The following is a 25,337-nucleotide window of genomic DNA, read 5'->3' as shown; positions in this document are numbered from 1 at the left end:
TCATATGGAGAGACCAAGAGATGGCAATGAATCAGAGGGTTTAGGAGGAGTCATGATGAGCAAGTCTTCAAGAAAATTCTCCACGAGGACACACATGGACCAGAACACACCAAGGAGAGACTCAGACTTCAGGTAACAGACCATATGGCTGAGAACTAAACAGCTTGGAGAGTTAGAATTGAGGTATATCCACCCAGTTTAGGCTTACAGCTTTTTAATAAATTTAATAGGTTTTTGTGTTAATTATTTGGGAGCTAATGGAAACAGATAAGGATATTTTATTTAAATTACATAGTATAGATATGTAGCACCTGGCACTTTTTCCAGGGAAAGTTTCTGGGTTTGGTGAGCAATGTGGAGATACGAAGACAGGAGCTGCCTAAGAGATTACAGCTCCCCTCCCCCTGACACATCTGTTAACTCACCTCTTCTTTCAAGACAAGGGACACTCTGGAGGACAAGTAATGTCTTAGAACTTTCTGTGGGATTATTTAGGTCTGTATATTCCCAAGAGATCAGAGTAAGGACTATCATCTCCCCATTTTCTCTACTTCTCCATCCTTCTTGCTTCATTTCCTTGCTGGTTTCCCTAGTAATTGGTCAAAATTGCTTACTCATGATAAATACTAACATAGCTTCTAGAAGACTACATATGAGAAAAATATGAGTCCCACTATAATCTTGTGGTTCTTTCTCTTCTATCTCTACTTCTGTTGTTATACATGTCATTATAAAGGCTGTAGAAATGAAGGCTTTAGCAGTCAGCTTTCACCTTTGCTAATCCTGAGTAACCCACTTCTTTATTGATTGCAGCACTGATGCAGAAAGCTATTAACAAAAGCTGAATGTTTTCAAGGTACTGAGTGCTAGAACTATGTCTTAAATATTCATCACAGGATCTTGTGTGAAAAATGACTGTAAATTTTGGTTATTTAGAAACTGTAAGAGGTAGGACATGGTGGGATCTCTTTAGGTAATTGGATTTCCATACTTGAAAGAGAATGTAGGACCTCAGTTTTCTACTGTCTGTCTCATTTCTCAGCCATAATATGTGTTAGTTTGCTCTGCTTCAGGTCCCTGTATGTATATGAATCAGGAGCATGGAAGCAGTAAATCCAGTTTTAGGGGAAACAGCCTCTGATACTGTAACCGAAAACAAACTCTCTTTTCATAATGTGCATTTGAGTAGACCATGCTACCGGAATGCTTAGAATCAAAAAGACTGACAAAGAAACTGGAGAAAGTCTCACTTTCCTAGAATCTAATCAAGTTGAAGTGAGACAATAGGAAGCCCAGGCATTGTTGTGGTAATCAAAGGGGAAATTTGCTAGGTATTTAAAAAGCAGAATGGTATTTCCAAGAAATAAGCAATTTCCCATTAATTACTGTCTTACATTCCTATGCATAGCCATCAAATCAGCAATAAAATGAATTATCTTAGTTCATGTGAGAAGATTTATAATAAAATTACCAAATTGAGAGAGCCAAGGGAATTAGGTAAAAAGAATAATTGGAGCAGGTTGGAGAATCAGATTAAAGAATAGTCGATTTTACTCTAATAAAGTCAATGGGGCTCTAAATTTTCATTTTGAAAGACAAAAATAACAACAAGACAAATAAGGACACTACCTTGAAATATAAAGCTTTGTAATTAGTATTACAACTTATTATTTCATGTGTTTGACATTGCAGTCATTTCTAAAACATTGGTGTATATTCTGTTTACAGATCCCCTGTACCTGAAAAGTTTTACATGGTTTTGTTTCACATGCATAATGAATCATTGAACCTTCTGCTGACTTGTTACCTATGGAGAGAAACATTTATGCTAATGAGAAGTGACAAAATAAGAAAGAATATATGAAAACAAAAAATACTCAAGATAGAAGGTCCAGTATAACACATCCTAGAATTTCTTCAAGCCACCACCACAGTGCCTATTCACTAGATATTAGTACTGTGTACACTGGAAAATTAAGCAGTGAATTGAAGCAAGACTTTGAAGCAATCCCTACCATCCTACACCTCAGTGGTCCCTGTCTCCTTTCTCTGAAGGACCCACAGCTATGTTGGCTTGGTAAAGAACAATTAGTAGAAATTCAGACATGCAAATAAGGATAAGATGTAGAAAAATGATGTGCTATCAGGATCAAGAGGCAAATATTGCTGGACAAATGATTGGACTGGTTGATAGAGAACTAATAATCACTCTAATCTTCTAAGTGGGTGACTAGAGTCTCTGCCATGAAAAATAGACACAGAACACAGACCCTTAAAAAGTGAAGTGATTTCATAAAGGGGCTGCCTTTAAAAATGAAAGCAGAATGGCCAATGTTCAAATATATGCTTCATATATTTTGTTTGTTTTTTAATCAGAGATGTTACTTAAGTATGGACTCCTATTTTTTTAAAGGTACCCACTTGGCCTCAAAAACATCTCAACAAATCCCCCTGGGAGAGGGAGTAGCATTCATTGTTCACAAAGGCTGCATTCTTGCTATTTCTATAAATCAGTGCCTGACTCCTACTGAAAGGAGGAGACAGAGATGAGTCATCCATAGCATATGTTCCTGTCTGTCTCATCTTCCATATACAATTTCCAGGCAAAGAAAAAGAATTAACCATTTCTTTATTTCAACTCAATGGACATTGAAACACACTACACACAGCAGCAATGTGTGGACTGCTTTTTTTCCCCCCTGTGAGTTCCAGATAATAATCATATTCTTCTATTGCTCTTTGGGTCTATATCTCACTTTCCAGTCCAGAAAGTAAACACATAACTCCCTCACATCTATCTTAAGACGTTTGAGGGAGAAAAGCCGATAGCACCAGAGACCATTAACTTTCTTTTCCAAAATCACCTTTCTCATTAGAATTGAAAAATGTGCCTGAGAACAGCAGTTTATGGCAGTTGACTAGATAAAACTTCAGAAAGATAGTACACACAACGAAAGGTGAGACAAATTGCCATGATAAGGTGTGTCAGCAAAGGGCTGATGCTGCAGGAATAGAGTGTCTTTGTATCTGCAGCCATTCATTAAGCAGGGTTATGTCAGAGTGGCTGGCATAGAGAAATGAGGACACCAAGATGCTGCAAAACATCTGAGCACCAAGATCCTTACTTCTGGACTCTTGCATCCTTTCCTCAGACTATACATTTGCTCTGATATATCCATTTAGAATATATGTGTGTTTATCAGAAAATGTACATTAAAATAGTTACTGTATTATTTTAAAATATGATTGAAAATTAAAAGTCACTACTCAATTTTTATTTTAAAATTGATGCTTTCTCCTTCAGTAGAAACCTGATTATTTATTCTGAATAATCATGTAAATCCAACTGTGTCCCATTAGCTTAGGAAATACTGTTATGTTTCCTGGAGGGATATTAAAAAATAATGACACTTAAAATGAAAAAAATCCTGATTTCAATTTTAAATTATATCAATAATATTTCCAAAACACTATTTTTTTTTAAAAAAAAGAACATCATTGTTCAAGTGTCCATTTCTCTACCGTGAACCAGAGAGGAATTGATATCAGATAAAGAGTCAACTGCTTTACTCTTAAAAGCTACTGAAAACAAGGCAGTTTTTTTTCTTTTATAAGGAGCTTTTCAAATTTATAATTAAGAAGCATCTTACATCTAGAGAATATTTACAGCTTCCCTTCATCAATTTCCTCTTGGAAAAGGAATTGAATTCATATCAAGATAAAAGGACCTTCCCTGAAAGCAGGGATATGAAGTGAGGAAATTCCATCTTGAAATATTAAAGCCCTCAGATGTAATTGTGCAGAAGTCAGAAAATGAATTTTATACCTCTCATGGACACTTCCCTGCTGTAAATTCACAGTTGAGTTAAATATTGCCTCTTTGGATGAATCTTCCTGCTTCTTCACAATGGTCCAACTACTCTTGCTTCAGTGGCTGTCATGTTCACAACACAACTCAAAAAAATTGCTTTTGCCAATAAACTTTTTCACATGTTTAGTAGATTATTGTAGGAGCTCAGAGAAATTCTACAACATCCTCTATTGTGAATATAATAACAAAGACTTAGAGACTACCCACTTCATAAGTGAAGATGTAGAAAATATACCATTCTTTGTCTTATCTCTTCTCCTGTCTGTAAATAAATACATAACATCTATATCATCTATCAATATCATCAATCTATCTGTACTGAGAGTTGTGTACTTATCTAACTAAACTCATCTCTGTTCAGGCAATGATATAGATAGTGACCTGTGTGAATACTCCTAGCCCATAAGTTTTGGGAATTTTGTTATTTTCTCATAACATGGATGACCATTAGGCTATGCAGAATAAGTTAGACCAAAGATGGAAAATAATACATGGTATTATTTTCATAGGAATTCTACCTAAAGTGTTTCTTAATGCAGAGTAGAATAATGTTAATCAGAATCCAAAAAAAATGACATAGGGGAGGCAGAGATATTCACTGAAGTCTATGAACTTTCAGTTTGAAATGAAAAAATTATAGTGATTCAATATATAAGAAGGTGACAAAAGCAAGTAATATTTCAATGTGGTTAATAATTTCTAAGCGTATAGAATATCAGTGCCTGTACCACACACAACTGACATACTAATACACTCCTCTTCATAGCAATCATTTCACAATGGATATTGAAGATTTCTATATTCTTGTAAAGTTTTACCTTAAATATATATGGGTTTCAATTATACCCTAAATATGAAAGATGGATGGCTGAGGGGATGATTAAAATAAGTGCCTATATTTTTTAATGTCACATGCGTAAACTCTATTCTGTAAATGTCCCTGAAATTCTAATACAAATGGCAGCTTTTTTGTCCTTTTTTGTCATTTTTTTTAAAATTTTATTTATTTACATTCCAATCTCCCTCCAAGAGTTCTTCACTTTATCCCTGCTCCCATTTGCTTCTGAATGGGTGCATCCGCACCCATGACTACCTACCTCCATTGTCTCCACCTACCTACCCATTCCCACCTCATCCCCTCCATCCCTCTTCCCAGGGGCATCAAGTTTCTATAGGATTAAGTACAATCTCTCTCACTGAGGTCATAGAATGCAGTCCTATGCTACATATGTGCCAGGGGCTAAAGACCCTTGTCTGCTCTTTTGTTGGTGGCTTAATTTCTGGTAGCTCCCAGGAGTCCTGCTTAGTTTATACTGTTGGTCTTCTCATCCTGTTGCCATCTCCTTCAGCTCCTTCAATCCTTCCCTTAACTCTTTCATAGGGGTCCCTGAACTCAGTTCAATATTTGGTTGTAAGTATCTGCATCTGTCTCAGTCAGATGCTGGTAGAGCCTCTCAGAGGACAACCATGCTAGTAAGCATAACATGGCATCAGTATTAGTGTCAGGGTTTGGTGCCTGTGTATGGGATGAATCCCAAGTTGGGCATGTCACTGTACTGCCTTTCCTTCTGTCTCTGCTCCATTTTTGTCCCTGTATTTCCTTTAGACATGAATATCGCTGGGTTAAAAATTTTGTAGGTAGTTTAGTAAGCCCATCTGTCCACCAGGAGCCATGTCTATCTTCAGGTTCCATCTCGCCCCTGCTAAGCATTTTGGCTAAGGTCATTCTTATTGAGTCCTGGGAGCCTTTCAAGTCCTGGGTCTCTGAGACTTTCTAGAGGTTCTCCCCCCCGCCTCAAAAACTCCCATAGTTGTATATTTCCATTCATTCTCTTGGCTCTCCGGCCTTCTTTCCTGTCTTCCCATAACTGATACTGCTCTTTTTCCCCTTCCCCTCCCTTTTCCCACCAAGGTCACTACCTCCTGTGATTATTTTGTTTGCTTTTCTAAGCATCCTCACTTGGGCCAATTTCTGAAACTTCTTATGGTCTTTGGGGTGTATTATGGGTACTCTGTACTTTTTGGCTAATATCTACTTGTCAGTGAGTACAGGTCTTTGAGGGTCTGGATTACCTCATTCTGGATATTTTCTAATTCCATCCATTTGCTTGCAAAATTCATGATGTCCCTGTTTTTAATCGCTGAATAGTATTTCATTGTGTAAATGCATCATATATTCTGTATCCATTCCTTGGTTGAAGAAAATCAGGGTTTTTTTTCCAGCTTCTGGAACAAAACAAATATGGCTGCTATGAACATATGGAGTAAATGAGTCATCAGGAATATGCAAATCAAAATGACCCTGAGATTTTACCTCATACCTAGAATGGCTAAAATCAAAAACTCAAGTGACAGCACACTTTGGCCAGGATGTGGACAATAAAGAACACATTGCTGGTGTGATTGCAAACTCATACAACCACTCTGGAAATCAATCTGGCAGTTCCTCAGAAAATTGGAAATAGCTCTATCTGAATACACAATTATATACCACTCCTGGTATTATACCAAAAAGATGATTTACTGTAACACAAGGACATGTGCTCTTGTCATCTTTCTTTTCCCTCAGACCACCCTTGACTTCACTTTCAAGTTATTTTCACTTTGTAGTGACTTCTTAATTTTCATTTACACATTCTCATCCCTTTGAGCTTTTCTACTTTCTTCACAATTAATCACTTACAACAATATTGAAGTAAAGAGTATTTTATACAGTCAATTCCAACATGCATTTCTGTGACCACTGTCTTAGCCAACACTGGATAGTTGTATTGTAAAGGACTCCCTCAGTGTTTCCTTTCTACCTCTCCATATTTAATTCCAGTAAATGAATGAAAATTGTAAGAAAAAAAAAACTTTGAATAACTACTACATTGTCATCCCTTTCAAAATAAGAAGAAAAACATTATTTTACCAATGATGTACTCTACCTCAGTCTTTAGAGTGCTAAATTATTTTAAAACAAATTAAAAACTGACCCATAATATGGGCTTGATCATGTGTAAAAAATATGCAAAGAATCTTCTTGCACTTAACACTTGAGAGAGCATTCTATATTGAGTGAGCATTTTATATTTGTATATATATAGACAATTATTCACATTCTAGGACACATAAGATTTAGTCTCAAGTATATATCCTACAAGAATATTCTTACAGAAAGAATGTATTAGTTGACTATCATGCAACTGTGCCTAAACTTTTACATATTTCTATAGTGACAAGCAAGTTAATTACAAAAGCAATTGGTAGAGTTAAAGTGGAAAAGCATATAATTTTATATTAATAATAGAAGGGACAGATTTTGACATACTCACACATTAAATATAGATATCTTGGGTAAAACTTTGGAATAAATGATAAACCAATTTGAAGAATATATATATTTGTTAATGCATTTTAGATACTCATACATATTTATAACGGTTACTAAGTCCCCCTAAAAAGAAATAATTCACTGTATTAACACAATGATACTTCTGTGTATTGTTGGGGGAAAAAACCCAAATACATCATTAATGTTGTGGTTTCCCATACTCCAAGGGTTGCTGCTATACCCATGCTCAATTATCACCACTAATTGATCAGTCAATTGTACAATATTTTTGAAAACACCACAATCAAGGTAACTTGTAAGAGGAAGAATTAAATTTGGAGTATGGTTCCAGAGGGTTGGAGTTCATGATCTTCATGGTGGGGAGCACTGCAGTCGGTAGACAGGCATGGAACTGGGGAAGTGGCTGAGAACTTATATCTTGACTACAAGATCAAGTTAGAGTGGGATTTTGAAACCCAGAAGTTCACCCTCAGTTACACACCTCTTCCAACAAGGCCATACCTTCTAATCCTTCCCAAACAGTTCTACCAACTGGGATCGACATATTCAAACTTCTTTCTATCCAGACTCATAGATTTAGACTACTTGACTAAAATTAAAGATAGAAATATTGTCTCTCATTTATCATGGCTTGATAATTTAATGAGATGCTTGCTTTTTTTAAAAAAAAATGTTTCACATAATTACTGCCATTAACACAAATTTAATTAATATAATTTATTATGATCAGTTTGTAAACATAACCTGATCTCCATCTTTTAACATGATTGTTTAAAGAAATAGGAAATAAAAAAGCATCAGGCTGAAATTTAGAAATGTTAATAGTTAGGTTGAATCTCTTTATTCACTCCATTCTAAATAAATACACATTGTTAATATGGTTCTTAGCTAGAAGAGTTAACCTCTATTCTTGTTTAATTAGCATAAATTCTCATGCATAGGTGTGCTTGGTAAGCTATTTTCCATCAATGGACACATAATGCTATGTGTATGAAACATCAAATTAAAGAGATTAATCACTGATACTTACAAATTCTTAATATGAATGGTTAAAAATGAATGAAAACTACTTATTAATACACTAATGTTTTGCATAGTTTATTACTGAAACAGAAATGTGTAATCAAATGAAAAGTAAAAATCATTAATCATCTGTCAATATCATCAAGATTATATATTTATAAGTTGGAGGAACTGTAGCCAAAGGCTCTATAAGTACTTAACATTAAATTTGCTGAATTTGAGTCTGTTTCCCTAATTTATACCTTTTTCTTTTTGCACATTTGAAAATACAGCAGAAGTGAAGGTTAAAGATGAGACAGGAAAGAATTTCTTAGGAAGAATTTAAACTAAGGAGACAGTGCCTGCCTGGCCTAGTTACCAGATTTCTGCTGAGTTGGCATTCCTTCCAGCGTGCCCTGTGAACACATGCTTTGTGTTTATTTCCCAGGTTTTTCTTATTTCAGCTTCAACATGCTACTTTCTATAATTCCCCAAGGACCACCTGGCCTCCTTTCCAGACTAAATGCTTGAGTCACTACCGAAGGCGAGCTAGTAGCCACCTGCACTTTGAGTTGTCTACCCCCAGCTTCTGTAAAGCAGCTGCAGGGCCCACAGAACAATAAAACACAACTACTTTTGGGGGCTTGATTCTTACTATTCTATTTCACTATGAAGATGTGAATCTCTAGAAATCCTTGGGCATTTTTTGTTGTTGTTGTTTCAATAAAATCAGAGGATGTTTAGAAGAGATTTAAATTGTCCCAAACACAACAAAATTTCAAGCAACATACAATTTTATTTTATAGTAAAATCTACAGTAAGGAGTAGGTTTCTCATCTTTATGTGGATATGGACATAAAAAGAAAATGAAAACAAAACAGAAACTTTCTGAATGTTAGGTTTACATACATCCATACACATAACTATAACATAACTCAGGAAGTCATTCTGAAGACAGTTCTTGTCTATATTTGAATATAACTAATGTTGTTTGTTCTAAAAGTTTTATTTTGGAAAAATTAATGTAGTGATTTTATTGCAAACATGTAATCAAAATGCATTTATGGAATCACAGGAGTGGTGCATGGTTCAGTACATGCTTTGTGGCATAAAAATCTAATTAAATATCTGAGTTTTTTTTTCTCTCTCTCTTCTGGTTTCATTTTTTTAAGACAAGTTCTCACTATGTGTAGCCTTGGATGGCAAGTAAGTCACTATGAAGACCAGGCTGGTGTCATACTTACAGAGATCCACCTGTCTCTTCCTCCTGTGTATTGTCATTAAAAGTATGTGTCATGACACTTGGCCATATTATAAATTAGTTATTAATTTATCAATGCAGATGTATTGAAAAATTAAGAGTGGAAATTCAGTATTATAAGTATCAGATATAAAATTTAAAAATAATTTCTTCGTGTTCAAGTCATTATTAAAAATATGTATTATAGTGTGAATGAAGAGTTTGTGTGAGCGTGTGTACAGACACATAGAGGCCATTTTTTTTGTTAAGTGATATTTTGAAGCTGTATATTTTCTTTAAGTTAAAAGTTTAATGTGTAAGTACTAATTCATTACTACTATTGTTTTTAGATTAGATACTAATTCACCAAAGAACCAAAGAATAAATTTTAAATGTGTGTCATATTTTCATGGTATGGTGACTTACAAAAGGAACTATGATTGACTGAAATTTTATATATTTCCTTGAAAAGTAAATTTAAGGCAGTCATGAAGGCACATTTCTTTACTCTCCTCTTTCAAGGAGAAGTAGGTGGATCTCAGTGAGTTTCAAGCCAGCTAGTGTGGTCTACATAGCAAACTCCAGGATGGTCCAGCACTATATGGAGATGCTGTAGAAAAACATACATAGAATTTGTAAATTTTACATATTTAAATGTGAGTGCTACATTTACATTATCAAATAGAAATTGCTCAGCTGTTTTTATTTCTACTTTTTTCAGTTATAAAACAATAAATTATTTTGATATTCTTTTCCTTTAAATACATAGTCTCACCCCGTAACTCTGGCTTGCCTGTAATGGGAAAGCCGATGTAGTACACTCTAGACATGGTAGGAACTGTGTTTCTAACCTGGTATGCAATGAAAATTTCCACTGTATTAACACCATGATCAGCATAGAGATTGTCTACCCACAAGGCTACATAAAGTACCTAGGGAATGAAGGAAGATTTAAAAAAAAAAGGAGACTTTCATGAATAATCACTGGAGTAATGCAATATTTAAAGCATGAGTGGGTAAGAAGGAGACATTAAAACAGAAATGAAGAAATACCCACAGAAATAAAAAAAAAAACCTATGGATCTCCCTATTCAAAAAGGTGACATAGGGGATGCTTTGAGGAAAAGTACTGTTAGATCCCATATGTTGGGAGAAGTCCAAAGAGGATCACAGGTCTAATGGCTTAAGCACAATGCCTGTATGACATTTTCATAATTTATCTCTAAAATATGATTTTTCAGGCTCTAGGTAGATTTTCTTTTCATGGAGATAAAATGTATTTGTATGAGCATATGCTTAATGTCATGCAATGGTCTCAGAAGAAAAATCCAGTTAGTATTACAGGCAAAAGATAAGTGAATATATGTAACTTATGTTAAGATTTTCTTGATAAGAATTAGTATTGATTAGATAAAGACTATATCCACTGGGCATGTGTGAAGAAACGACATACTTGAAGAGTTCTCAAAATATGTACTCTGTCCCTTTCTCTATCAATTCATCAAGGAACTTGATTACTATTATATTTCCATATATCACCTTAAATTCAATCGTGTTTTAGATACTTAGTGAGCATATCATTAAGGTAAAACTGGAAGAACATACATTTGATTGCATAAGATAGCTTATCTTGGGCCAAAAGGGAAGCTGTCTCAGTTATGAGGCCACAAGTCTAACTGTCAGCACTACTTGGTTTGCTTAGTAGGTGTGGTTTCCATCATTTCTGGGGACAAAAACCAAAAATAGCCTTTGAAGATAAGTATATGTTTTGACTATTCTAATAGACTAATAGTAGGTGGCAAATATTCATTTGATAAGTTCCAAAATACTCCCTTGTTTAATTGATTGTTGTTATGTGATATTTGTTGCAATGTAACTATTAATAAATTTAGAAACATACATAATATTTTGACATATAACATGTAGTAGGTATAATCAAAGTTCAATAATTAATACTATGGAAAAACATATGGTTTTTCTTACACATTTGATTTAGCTACATAGATAAGTTAATTTGAATGGTCCCCAGAAAGTAGTAAAGTGATAACATTCAAAAGTATAATTTCTTGGGATAAATACAATTCACATTAAACTGGATAATACATTTAAGATGTTTTGTTTATATTTAGGTATGAAGATATTATATGGAATATTTTTATATAATATTACTTTATAAATTTTAGAAGCTTATATAGTGCTGTTTAGAATTATTTCCCTATGTAATACATGACATTTTATTAACTATATTCACATTTTATTTTTTTCTGTTTTATGAAGTTTGAATCATAAATGATTGAGAACTAATTATAATAATCTGCTTTGGGATAATTACCCTGAGTGACACCCTGAGCCCAGCTGGAACAGAACAACAGTGGCAATATGCTTAAGGTCATTGGATTTGTACAGCGTATACCAGCTGTGCTCTAGAGTCCGTATTGGCTGCCTTCTCATTTCCAAATACAATTCATACTGTTGACATTTTGATTTATAATGATGTCAAAGTCCTGAGTGCTACTCTAGTAAATACCCAAGCAAATGAATGTTCTGTTGTGTTATTCCGAAGTTTAGTTACTGTCCAATCATTTTTTAAAAACTCTCTATTCTTCAAGATTTATTCCAGATACCATCCTGGGTTCAAAGATAAATGGAACAATTTCTTAATGTTTTTTTTTTTTTAGTAATTTACCTGGATTTCTGGAATAGTTCAGACATAACTCTAAGCTCTGTATGAGATAAATTGGACAAGCCAATCAAGTAAACTACTGAAATAAGTTTCTTGATAGATGAACATGTGGGAAGCCTTTCACAACAGTGTATACTCAGAAGCAACACCTGGACTCTGAACAATAGACTTACCAAAGTTTTTGAGAAAAGAAATAAATCAAATTCTATCAGAAAACCATCCCTAGTTTTACAAGTAGCTATCAATATTTTTAAAATTTTATTCCTTGTCTTCATCTTCATCGCTTTCTTTACAATCTCTTTTGATTTAGAAATTGCTATGATTTGAACATGAAATATACATCATTATTTTAACACTCAATCCTTAGGAGGGAGTGTTACTGTGGAAAGATTTGGAAATGGTTGCAGGTGGGACCAAAATCAACGATTAATGGTAGTTGGTTGGTGGGGGTTATGTTATCCCTGGCTTTTACATTCTCTGTCTCTCTGTTTGAAGTTCACAATAATATAAACAAGTTTCTCTCCCTCATAGCCATCCTCTGACATGATGTCTTGCCGAAGCACATGACTAATGAGTTTAAATGATCATGAAATCATGAATCATGAAACCATGAATGAAAATTATATTTGCTTTATTTTACTTCAATTATTTGGTCAAAAGAATGGAAAATGACTGTTATATAAAAATATTAACTTTTAAGGTGTTAGAAAATATCAAAATGACCAAACATTGTTGGGATGATAAAATTATGTCAATTATTCCCATTGAATGTCCTGTAAAGTTATTGAATTGTCATAAAATCACATGCAACAGAAGATGCACAAATTAAGCCTGAGGATATAGGTGAGTGTTTAACGTGTTCTCTGTGTAAGTGTTAAGACAATGGTGGCCTAAATGTAATTCCAGCATTTATAAGAGGAAGACAAGCAATTGCAGGAGCATTCTACCTAGCCAGTCTATAAATACTTTTGAACTCCAGGTTTAAATGTGATCCCCTGACCCAGTGAATAAGGCAGAAAGTCTTCTGATGTCAACCTTGGACTTCCATATTCACACACATACATACAGGCATGCATCTCATACTTGCAAACATGCATCAAATATACTTACATACTAAGTACTCCCATGCATATAAAGCAAAATATGCACAAACTAATCACCACATATTCTGTAGTTTAATGATGACAAATTGTAAAAACATAGCGTGATATCCCAGTAGCCTGGACTAATATAGATAATTTATCATTCAAAAAGGTTAGAGATTTCTGATTATAAGCTATTGAATTGCTTCAAAGTCTAAATATGAAGAAGTCATAGAATATATTTGCATCTTCTGTTGTGGAACTTTCACCTCTACATCTTATTTCTTCCATTTAAATATCCTGTATCTTTCTCACTGTTCATCATAAAAGGAGGAATAAAATAATACAATAAAATACATACATCAAAATCTTTAGAATTTTAAATCAAGTTAAAATGTCTCTAAAGGAAGAACCAACATGCAACTTAAATAAAAACAAAACAAAGCAAAAAGATTGTTTTCATATTAAATGAAAAGATACCATGTCACTAGGTGGTTATAGGCACCCAGTGTAGATCTATCTCAAAACTGGAAGTCTCAAATCAATGAGAGGAATATGAAAAGAAAGTGCTTTACCTGATAAATGGATCTTACAATCTTGGGTTTCAGAAGGGGCAAACATAAATGTTCATGTATCAAACACAGGGGATCATGGTGAATAAAGGGAACTACTGAAATGGTTGAATAATAACCAGTAGACATAATTTTGGTCAAACTCACTTCTTAATACACTAAATTCAGGGTCCACAGCTGTACCTAAGAGAAGATCAAATGTTCTAGCCCAACTTTTCCTCCACCCCTGCCCAAAGACTGCTTGACTCCCAGGTGGTCCATCATAACCAGGCTCACAGAAGGGACAGGTTCCACTCAGAAATAGCAAGGCCAATTAACAACAGAGATAACCAGATGGAAGAGGCAAATGTAAGAACATAAGCAACAGAAACTAATGCCACTTGGCACAATCAGAACCCAGTTTTCCCAACACAGCAAGACCTGGATACTCTAATACACCTGAAAAGCAAGATTTATACCTAAAATATCATTTCATGAAGATGATAGAGGACTTTCAGGAGGATAATAATAACTCCCTTAAAGAAATACAGAAGAACACAGATAAACAAGTAGAAGCCCTTAAATATGAAACACATAAATCCCTTAAAGAAATACAGGAAAAGGAATTTAACAAAAACATTCAGGATCTAAAAATGTAGATAGAAACAATAAAGAAATCACAAAGGCAGGAAAGTCTAGAGATGGAAAACATTGGAAAGAGATCTGAAAACGTCGGAAAGAGATCAGGAGTCACACATGCAGGCATCACCAACAGAATACAAGATATAGAAGAGAATCTCAGGCATAGAAGGTACCATAGAAAATATTGACACAACGATCAAATAAAATAAAATATGGAAAAACTCTTGACCCAAAACATCCAGGAAATTCAGGACATGATAAAAGGACCAAAACAAAACAAACAAACAAAAAAAAGGAATAAAAGAGAGTAAAGATTTCCAACTCAAAGGGCCAGAAAATATCTTCAACAAAATTGAGCAACTCTCTCTATTCAATGGTAACTTGGTCAGAGAAGAAGTAAAAAAAATATATAATAATAATAAAAAATAAAATAAAAAAATAAATAAAAATAAAAAAGAAAGAAAAAAAGAAAAAAGATATTAAAGACTTTCTAGAATTTAATGAAAATGAAGGCATAGTGTAACCAAACTTATGGGACTCAACAAGAGCAGTGCTAAGAGGAACATTCATAGCATGTGCTTGCATAAAGAAATTGGAGAGATCCTACACTAGCAACTTAACAGCACACCTGAAAGCTCTAGAGCAAAAAGAAGCAAACACACCCAAAAGGAGTAGATGGCAGAAAATAATTAAATGCAGGGATGAAATCAACAAATTATAAACAAAGAGAATTATACAAAAAACTATAACTGATTCTTTGAAAAAATCAACAAGATACATAAACCCTTAGCCAAACTAACTAAAGGGCATAGAGACAGTTTCCAAATTAACAAAATCAGAAATTAAAAGGGAGATATAACAACAGAAACTGGGGAAATTAAAAAAAAATCAATGGATCATGTAGTGGGAAATTTTCCTTGCAATTTAGGAGGAGCTAAGGTTGGAGGAGTAAGGAGAGGAAGAAGAGAAGGAAGAGGAGGAGTGAGAGAGACATAGATGTAGGAAGGTGGAGAACCAAGGGAACAGTCCTGGGTACAACTTATATCTAGGTTAGTTAATTAGGAAACACCTCCAATTGTGTGGGAATCTTGTTAATTGAGCATTATCAAACATATAAAGCTTTTGGTTAATCATTAAGCATTAGAATCTCATTTCCTACCAGGTACTACATGGATGATGGGACGGTCTGGGCTTAGTCCAACCTTGTAAAGATAGCATGGAAGATTGGCAGAGCCACCTCCCATGCTGGTGTCTCATGGGTGGCAGGGCTGAGCCTAGTCAGGAACATGAAGGCTCCATAATACAAGATTGGGTGCCACCAATTTAAATATCTCCACAAGATCCTACTACAAAAGTCTATACCCAACAAAACTTGAAAGTCTAGATGAAATTGTTAATTTTCTAGACAGAAACCAGGTACAAAACTTAAATAAGGACCAGATAAACTATCTAAACTGTCCATTAATCTCTAAGGGAATAGAAGCAGTTATTTAAATTTTCTCAACAGAAAAAATGACCAGGGCCAGATGGTTTTAGCGCAGAATTCTATCAGACCTTCAAAGAAGACATAATATCAATACTTCTGAAACTATTCTACAAAATTGGAAGAGAAGGAACACTACATAACTTGTTTCCTGAAGCCATAGTTAATCTGATTCCTAAACTACACAAAGACCCAACAAAGAAAGAGAATTTCAGATCAATGTTCCTTATGAATATCAATGCAAAAATACTCAATAAAATTCTTGCAAACTTAATCAAAAACACATGAAAAGGATAATTCACCATGATAAAGCAGGCTTTATCTCAAGGATGCAGGGGTGGTTCAATATACAGAAAGTCATCAACATAATCCCCTCTATAAACAAACTCAAAGAAAAAGTCACATGATCATCTCCTTAGATGCTAAAAAAGCCTTTAGCAAAATACAACAATCCTTTATGTTAACAATCTTGCAAAGAACAGGAATTAAAGGCACAGACATAAACATAGTAAAAGCAGTATACATCAAACTGAAAGCCAACATCAAATTAAATGGAGAGAACTTTAAGCAATCTCACTAAAATCAGGGACAAGACAAGGTTGCCCACTCTCTCCCTATTTATTTGATATAGGATTAAATGTTCTATCTAGAGCACTTAAGAAACAAAAGGAAGTCAAAGGAATACAAAATAGAAAGGAAGAAATCAAAGTTTCACTAATTGGGGACAATACAATACTATAAATAAGTGACCCAAAAAATTATACCAGGGAACTCTTGCAGCTGATAAACAACTTCAGCAAAGTGGCTGGATATAAATTAGCTCAAATAAATCAGTAGCCTTCCTCTACTCAACGGGTAAATGGGTTGAGAAAGAAATGAGGGAGATGATACCCTTCCCAATAGTCAAAATTATTATAAAATATCTTGTTATAGCTCTAGCCAAGTGAAAGATATATATGACAAGAACTTCAAGTCTCCGAAGAAAGAAATTGAAGAAGACTGTAGAAGATGGAAGATTCTCCCATGCTCATCAAATGGTAGGATTAACATAGTAAAAATGGCCATCTTACTAAAAGCAATCTACAAATTCAATGGAATTTTCATCAAAATTCCAACTTAATTCTACACAGAGAGTCAAAGAGCATAACTCACCTTCATCTAGAATAATACTACTAATAATAAAAATACCAAAATACTGAAAACAATTCTCAACAATAAAGAACTTCCTTGACTTCAAGCTGTACTACAAAGTAATCGTGATTAAAAACCGCATGGTATTGGTACAAAGACAGACAGGTAGAACAATAGAAGAGAATTGAAAACCTAGAAATTAACACATACACTTATTGTAACTTGATCTTTGGCAAAGAAACCAAAATCATACAGTGGAAAAAAGAAAGCATTCTCAAAATGGTGCTGGTCTAATGGGTGGTGTGTATGTAGAAGATGCAAATTGATCCATTTATCTTCTTGTAACAAAGCTCAAGTCTAAATGGGTCAATGACCTCCACATAAAACTAGATATGCTAAGTTTAATAGAAGAGAAAGTGGGAAATATCCTCAATCACATCTGAACAGGGGAAAATTTCCTCAACAGAACACCAATGGCTCAGATCTAAGATCAACAATTGACAAATGGGACCTCATGAGATTGAAATGCTTCTATAAAGCAAAAAACACTCTCACTAGGACAAAAAGACAACTTAAAAATTTGGAAAAGGTCTTTTCCAACCCTATATCGGATATAGGGCTAATATTCAATATATACAAAGAACTCAAGATGTCACACTCCAAAGAACCAAATAACCCAATTAAAACATGGGGTACAAAGCAAAACTCAGGCAACATCACATGCTGGCAAGGATGCTGGTGGGTTGCAGGCTGGTACAACTGCTTTGAAAATCAATCTGGTAGTTCCTTAGAAAATTGGAAATAGTTCTAAGTGAAGACCCAGCTATATCACTACTAGACCTATACCCAATAAATGCTCCAACATATAACAAGAACACATGTTACACTATGCTCAAAACAACTGTATCTATAATAGCCAAAAGCTGGAAATAACTAAAATATCTTTCAATGGAAGAATGGATACAGAAAACGTGGTACTTTTACACAATGGAAGACTACTCATCCATTAAAAACGAAGACTTCATGAAGTTTGCAGGGAAATGGATGGAACTAGAAAATATTATCCTAGGTGAGGTAACTGAGATACAAAAGGACATACATGGTATATACTCACGGATAAGTGGCTATTAGCTCCAAAACTCAGAATATTCACAATACAACTCACAGACCATATGAAGCTTAACAAGAAGGAATGGCAAAGTATAGATGTTTTAATCCCACTTAGAAGGGGGAACAAAATAATCATAGGAGGCAGAGGGAAGGAGGGACTTGGGTGGGAGAGGGAAGGGGAAAGGGAAAAGGGGGGCAGGATCAGGTATGGGAAAAGACATGAGAGAAGTCCAGAGAGACAGGAGAATGAATAGAAATACGTAGCAATGGGAGGTGAGAAACAGGAGAGGGGGCTGAGAACCACTAGAAAGTCTCATTTGCCAGGGATGTGAGAGGCCCCAGGACCCAATGGGGGTGACATTAGCTTAAATAGCAAACATTGGGGAAGATAGAACCTGTAGATATCACCTCCAGTAGATGTGACCCCCAGTTGAGGACTGAGGCCACCTACGTATCTGAAAATCTTTAATCCAGAGTTGATACTTTCTGAAGGTAACACTGGGACAAAAAAAAAAAAAAATGGAACAGAGACTGAATAGAGGCCATATTCAACCATGGGATTCAGCCCATCTGCAGACACCAAACCCAACACTATTACTAATACCAAGAAGTGCTTGCAGACAGGTACTTAGTATAGCTGTCCTGTGAGAGACTCTGCCAGGACATGACTAAGACAGATGAAAATACTCACAGCCAACCATTGGACTGAGCCCAGGGACTCCTATGGAAGAGTTATGGGAAAGACTGAAGTTACTGAAGGAGATTGCAACCCCATAGGAAGAACAACCATATCAACTAAGTGGATACCTCCAAACTCCCAGGAACTAAACCAGTGACCAGAATATACATGAGTAGGTCCATGGATCTTGCTACACATGTAGCAGAGGACTGCCTTATCTGTACATCAACTGGAGTGGAGGTGCTTGATCCTCTGAAGGCTTGTTGCCCAGCAAAGGGGAATGCTAGAGTGGTGAGGCAGGAGTGCATGGGTGGATGTGGGGGCACCCTCTTAGAGGCAAAGGTGAAGGGAATGGGGAGGGAGTTTGAAGAAGGGAGACTGGTAACAGGGAAAATTTGAAATGTAAATAAGTCAAATAATTTATTTAAAATAAAAAATAAAAGGAAAGGTACATAGTAATTCAAAGCACAGTTTCAGCATCAGACCTTATATGGGAGTCGTATCAGCCCATATAATCCTCAGCTGGCTGTTTCCAGTGGGGGGTTTTACTTGCTTTCTTTCATTTTAATTCTTTTTAAAATGTGTAATGGTCTTTTCTTTTAAACAGGAGAATGGAATTCCTATGAAAATATAAATGTTGAAAGCTTCTCAATGAACTAAACACCTGTATTGTTAAGGTTTCTTTCTAAAAATGATACTAAATTTAATCTCCCCAACCCCCTGCCTCTCTCTCTCACTCTCTCTCTCCTGTGAAGTTTTACCATGGACATTCCAACTTGAAAATTGCATGAGTTTTATGTGATACTTATTTATTGAACTATGAATTTGAATGTTTATATAGCCAAAGCTATTTTTGGTAATATTTCCTAACTATGGTTTAATCCCATGGGAATTAAAAGTTATATGTCTAAATATTTATGATACATATAGCAATTGCAGCAATACATGCATACTGCAGAAGGTTGAAGGAAGAATATGTTGCACTGGCCAAGGTGTATATATGTGTGAGTGCTTTTCTTGGTAGAGTCAAAAATCATGTTGTTTGTCACTCATGTCAGAGTAAACTTAAGTTTAATTGAATCTACCTTGTGATTGCAACTCACATTTAATCTTATAAAAATATTTATATCCTTTTTAATGGTTCAAGGTTGACAGAGGGGTGGTATTAGCCTAGGCACAGATACAAACAAAATTTTTTACATACACTTTAGCTTTTCTGAATGATATATTAAAAGCTCTGTTCAAATATTTATTCATTCACTTAACCTATCTTCACAGGTTTTTGCATCCCATTTTCTCAATAATGCCCCACTATAAAGGGCTGATATATACCTCCCTCTGATTGTGATCACCATAGGGACTACTAGCCTCCAGACACACACACACACACACACACACACACACACACGTGTGTGTGCACACGCAGATAGGTGGAGGAGAAAGAGAATGACAGAGGATGGATATTCACAGACAGACAGAGTGAGAGAGAGAATGAGAGAGACTATAGAGAGACTAACAGATACACCCAGATAAATAGATAGAGAGAGATAAAGAGACTAATACACACACACACTACAGTAGCCAAGGCTCTCAAAGCAAATACAAGTATATAAAATAGTATACTAAACCAAGTTTATAAAAAAAATAATGGATTTGTAAAGCCAACCGTTCCAGTTTAACATTTTTGAAATATTATTAGCTTGTGTGACATAAAAAAATTAGAGAAAATATATGCATGCAGAAATAAATTAGATCTCAAAGGCATCATTTTTAATAAAGGGTTTTAACTGCCTCAGTGTGGAAATAGTCTGCAATCTGGTTGATAAATATGCGGCAAATGACAAATTAATATGTGTTGGCCCTCATCAGCATCAGAGACAAATGTTATTATAATGTTTTGGACTCTGCTCAGTTTTGTGTGTCTGGGGAAGATATTCCAGTGGTGCAGTCTGCAATTCAGAGGGACAAAGCTGCCCTCTATGTGAGAATAGTGAGTGCTGCACCACAAAGAGAAAAGAAGACGGTAGGATTTACAGGGACAGGAATTCATTTATTTGACAACTTAATTAAACCCCTGAATATCAAAGAGAAGAGAATAATGAGACTTAAGTCAAAGAACAAACCCCTAAATCTCAGTGAACCTCACTTGCTGTTCCAGTGCTATTTACAACTTTACAAATTAAGGAATCAAGTTGTATCTTTAAGGTTACAAGTGCATATGTATATATATATATATATATATCTTTTATTTTCATGCCAATCATTACTTATAGCTTGCTTTGCTCACTATGTATTTCTTTTCATTTTTTTTATTGGATATTTTATTTACATTTTAGATGTTATCTCCTTTCCCCATTTTCCCTCCCTAGAAACTCACGTATCTCACCCCCTCCTACTTTTTGCTTTTATACCATTTTAAGTACATGCAAGTATTGAGGTCAGTTGTAAGTTGAGGAACTAGCATTACAGTAGATGCAAATAGTCAAGGAACAAGTATAAGTTTTTAAAGATGTAATAACGTTACAATTCTGGATAGTGTAGAAAATTTCAATAACACAAATTGTTTCAAACATTCCTGTTATTTTAATTATGTCAATGCACATAACTAAACTGAACATTTTTTATACATTGTTATAAATGTATATTTTATAAGTGAATTTCTTATAATGCAGCCAAAGAAAAACAAAATTGGTCAACTATCACAAACTGAAAACATCAAAATCTGTAAATTGGTCCATGGTTATTAATGTTAAGCAATTAAGTTTATGCACGTCATTCTTTACTTTTTAGCCCCTCTCTCATATTTATTGTCAGAAAATAATGACCAGGATAATGTTCTCTGCTTTCTTTCATTTATTAAAGACAGTGTTCTCCTATAGAACCTATGTTTACAGACCTCACTAAGTAGCTCAGGCTGACTTTAAAATCAGAATCATTCTACCTCAGTCCCCATCACCACCCATTCCAGGCTTGCTGGAATGTAACATCATAATATAAAATCTCAAGCACTTACCATGGAAGGTGACTTATAAATAAGTACAATTTAGCTCATGGTCTGGGCATACATGTATTTAGCAAAATGTGAATAAACATTATACATCTTTCCAAAGATAAATAAACCACAGTATGATAACAACAATAACTGGCTTCCCTACAGTGAGTCATACCTGATTCTCCCTAGTGTTATTCCTCCTAAATTTTTGTCACTGATGACCATGGTGATCATGGTGATCTGACACTTTCTCACTCCATTGGGCTTTCTTACATCTGCTCCAGCCTGATAGTCAATGGTAGTCTGAATATCATGCCCCAATGGTATCAAACTCTTGCCGTATTCAGTTCTGATTCGACTTCATGCATGATCGCTATGATATCATTCGCTAAGTTGGCCTTCTCTCTTTCTATGTAAAAATTGCTCTGGGAACTTGGGAGCTGAGTTTGCCCAGAACTGGAGAAAGCCTAAAGCTAGCAATATTCCACAAGTACATTACTCTGTGAGAATCCTCTACAACAAATAAAACACTCCCTACATAACAAAGATCCAAATTCTTGCCAAAGGCATCTTTGGCATAAGCTGTAGTCAATACAACTAATGTTAAATAAAAAGAAATCATTAGGAATGTTGTTAATAGATAAAATATGATTCGTTCAAAATGGAAGTATCATTCCTTTTTACTGATGTCTTCTTGCTATTTTCTATAACAGATGTTTTATAGAAAATATATTTTATAAAGTGAAACATGGAATTTTATTGCACATAATCAATTCTCATTTTATAGATAAGGAATAAGTTAAAGTGAAGATGTTTGGTCCTTTCTGTAGCATTTCAGTGTGCAGAGTCATAAGAACATAAAATAAGGAAATCTCCATATGGTATCATGAAATATAGCAGCTAGCAAGGGAAAGTCTATGTCTAGAATTATCATGTGACTTTTGGAACATCATATGACTCACTTATAATTCCAGCACTCTATTTGTAAATTCAAGATGCCCTATTCTCCAGGTTATCTCTCTACTCTCTAGGGCTGAGAACCCAGCTTTGTTTTCCTTAAAGTTGTATTTCTCTATGCTGAAATAGTGATGGCCCTGAAAGAGACAAGCTAAGCATGAAGTCTTAATAGTGCTGAAACTGGTTAAAGGCATTGGACCAAATTCAAGGTGGCTAGTGCTTCAGTGTGATATGCATATGCAGGTATTAGTCGCTGCTTCTACATCACTAATGTGAACAAGTATCATCTTTATTATCCTTTATAGTTTACAGTGGAAACCACACATTTGAAAGCTTGATAGATAGTTAACAAAAATGTCATTGTAAATAGGATTTTAGCAGTCATTTTTAATCCATTTAGAGGAGCCATAAATATAATGTACATTGGGGCACTTTTCATTTAATGAGTAATTTTGGTGTTAAGAAGAATCTGAAGATTTGTATAAACTAAAATTTAATAAACAACTAATAGAAAGGTAAAAAAATAAATAGATATACAGACATATAAAATGAGTAAAACCAATACATCTTTTATTATCCAGCCAAGAATTACCCATTTCATGTCAGGTATTAAACTCGTATTTAGTATTTTCCTCATTTAAGCATGAGAAATCTGAAACATTGAGGGTTTTCCACATTGAGGTCAAACAGTTGTTTTCACTGTGTAGTGGGTATGCTGTGAGCATAAGTCACTGGAGTTTTCAAACTTTCTAATGAAGTACTAGACTACATATCATCACCTGGGAATAATATCAATCATTCTGATAATTAAGATCCTCAATGCCAAAGCTTTTCTAGAACTTTCCTTTGCAAGCTACCTTTAAAAAACCATGAAGCAGGAGTGGGTGAGTGGGTGGAGGAACACCCTCATAGAGGCAGAGGGGAAGGGGGAGAAAAGCGGGGATGGGATTGGGGCTTGTGGGAGAGTAACTGGGAAGGGAGATATCATTTGAAATGTAAACAAATAAAATGATTAATAAAAAAAACCCACTGTTCTTTCACTCATTCTTTACACAGTCCCCCTCCCTCTCTTTCTTATGTGTGCATAGGAACACACATATACACATATTCTGATATGTTTACCATCAATTACATCATTTTCATTACCATAGTAATATATCAGATATCCTCTTAGTACAAAACTTTAATTTTATTACCCGTTTAGACTTATGTTTGTGACTTAATATTAACAGTATACCTACCCCATAGAGTCTGCTTGAATAGTGTTTCATTCCATGGTGGTAAAAAGGAGGGTTTTCATGGTAGGTAGGATTGAGGAAACACATTGCATCAAAGAAGAATACATGTTTCTCATTTAGTAGATCTTGATCAATGCATTTTGGACCCCAATTAACTAGAAACATGTGCCTTTTAATGGATTAAATTTAATCTCATTAATACATGCATCTTTGAACCACAAATTCTTCAGTGTATGTTAAACAAAACTAAGATGTTTTCAACAAGTTAATGTATGCCATTTGTACTTAATGCAGGTAGTAACTAGTCCTCCTGTAGCTGTGCATAGACTTGATAATTAATATACATTTTATTTACAAATAAAGTAGCCCTATGTATTCCAGAGAAAATGACATTTAACAAGCAGATCACACAATAAAAGTTAATTCAAAAGTGCTGTTTATGTGGGATTTGTACAAGTCTGGAATAGACTAAACTCATGGATGTTGCTTTTTTTTCCTCATACTTTCTATTTTTATTATAAATTGAAAGTTGCTATTATAAACCGGAGGAAGATTTGGGGAGTTAGTTTTGAACAATTGTCAAAGGCTAAACCAAACTGAAAACCTTCAAAATTGACAGAAGAGAAACCTTAGCTTCAAATGGAAATTTGAACAGCATAAAATCACAGGCAACTGATATTGGCATTGCTAACTATAAGGTTGTCAAAATTCTTTTAGCGTAAATTAGAGATAAAACAGCAATAATAACAACATAGACCCAGAAAAGCAGACCACACAACATTCAACAGGAATAATACTTATGAAAATAATTAAGTACAGAAATTACCCACCAATAAATGATACCTGTATTTCAGTATAGTGTGGCAGAGCCATCGAATATAGTTTTTTTTTAAATTTGTTTGTTGTGTTTCTGTTTGAGTGTAGGAGTGATGTAAGTATAGAAAGTTTTGTTTGTGAGTGTGTGTGTGTGTGTGTGTGTGTGTGTGTGTGTGAGAGAGAGAGAGAGAGAGAGAGAGAGAGAGAGAGAGAGAGAGAGAGACTGTGTGTATGTGTGCTTGTATCTATATGTAGTTCAGAAGACATTATAAAAGATTATTTTTTCTTTATGTCATGTGAATTATCATGCATGGTGGCAAGTACACTTTTCTGTTGAGCTATCTTGCCCACTCTATGTCTTTTAATTTAAAAACAAGGTTACAATATAAGTAGAATAAACTTCCTTATGAGAAGCTAAACACTATTTAAATCTCAGGAAAATGTAATAGCAAAGCCAGTTAGAAATTATAAGTATTTTTACAATGGCAACCTCTCTTTAAAGTCTGCCTTTAAAGCCAACACT

Source organism: Grammomys surdaster, unplaced genomic scaffold (assembly GCF_004785775.1).
Source record: "Grammomys surdaster isolate TR1022 unplaced genomic scaffold, NIH_TR_1.0 167, whole genome shotgun sequence".
Taxonomy (NCBI): domain Eukaryota; kingdom Metazoa; phylum Chordata; class Mammalia; order Rodentia; family Muridae; genus Grammomys; species Grammomys surdaster.
Note: the sequence above shows the minus strand (reverse complement) of the source record.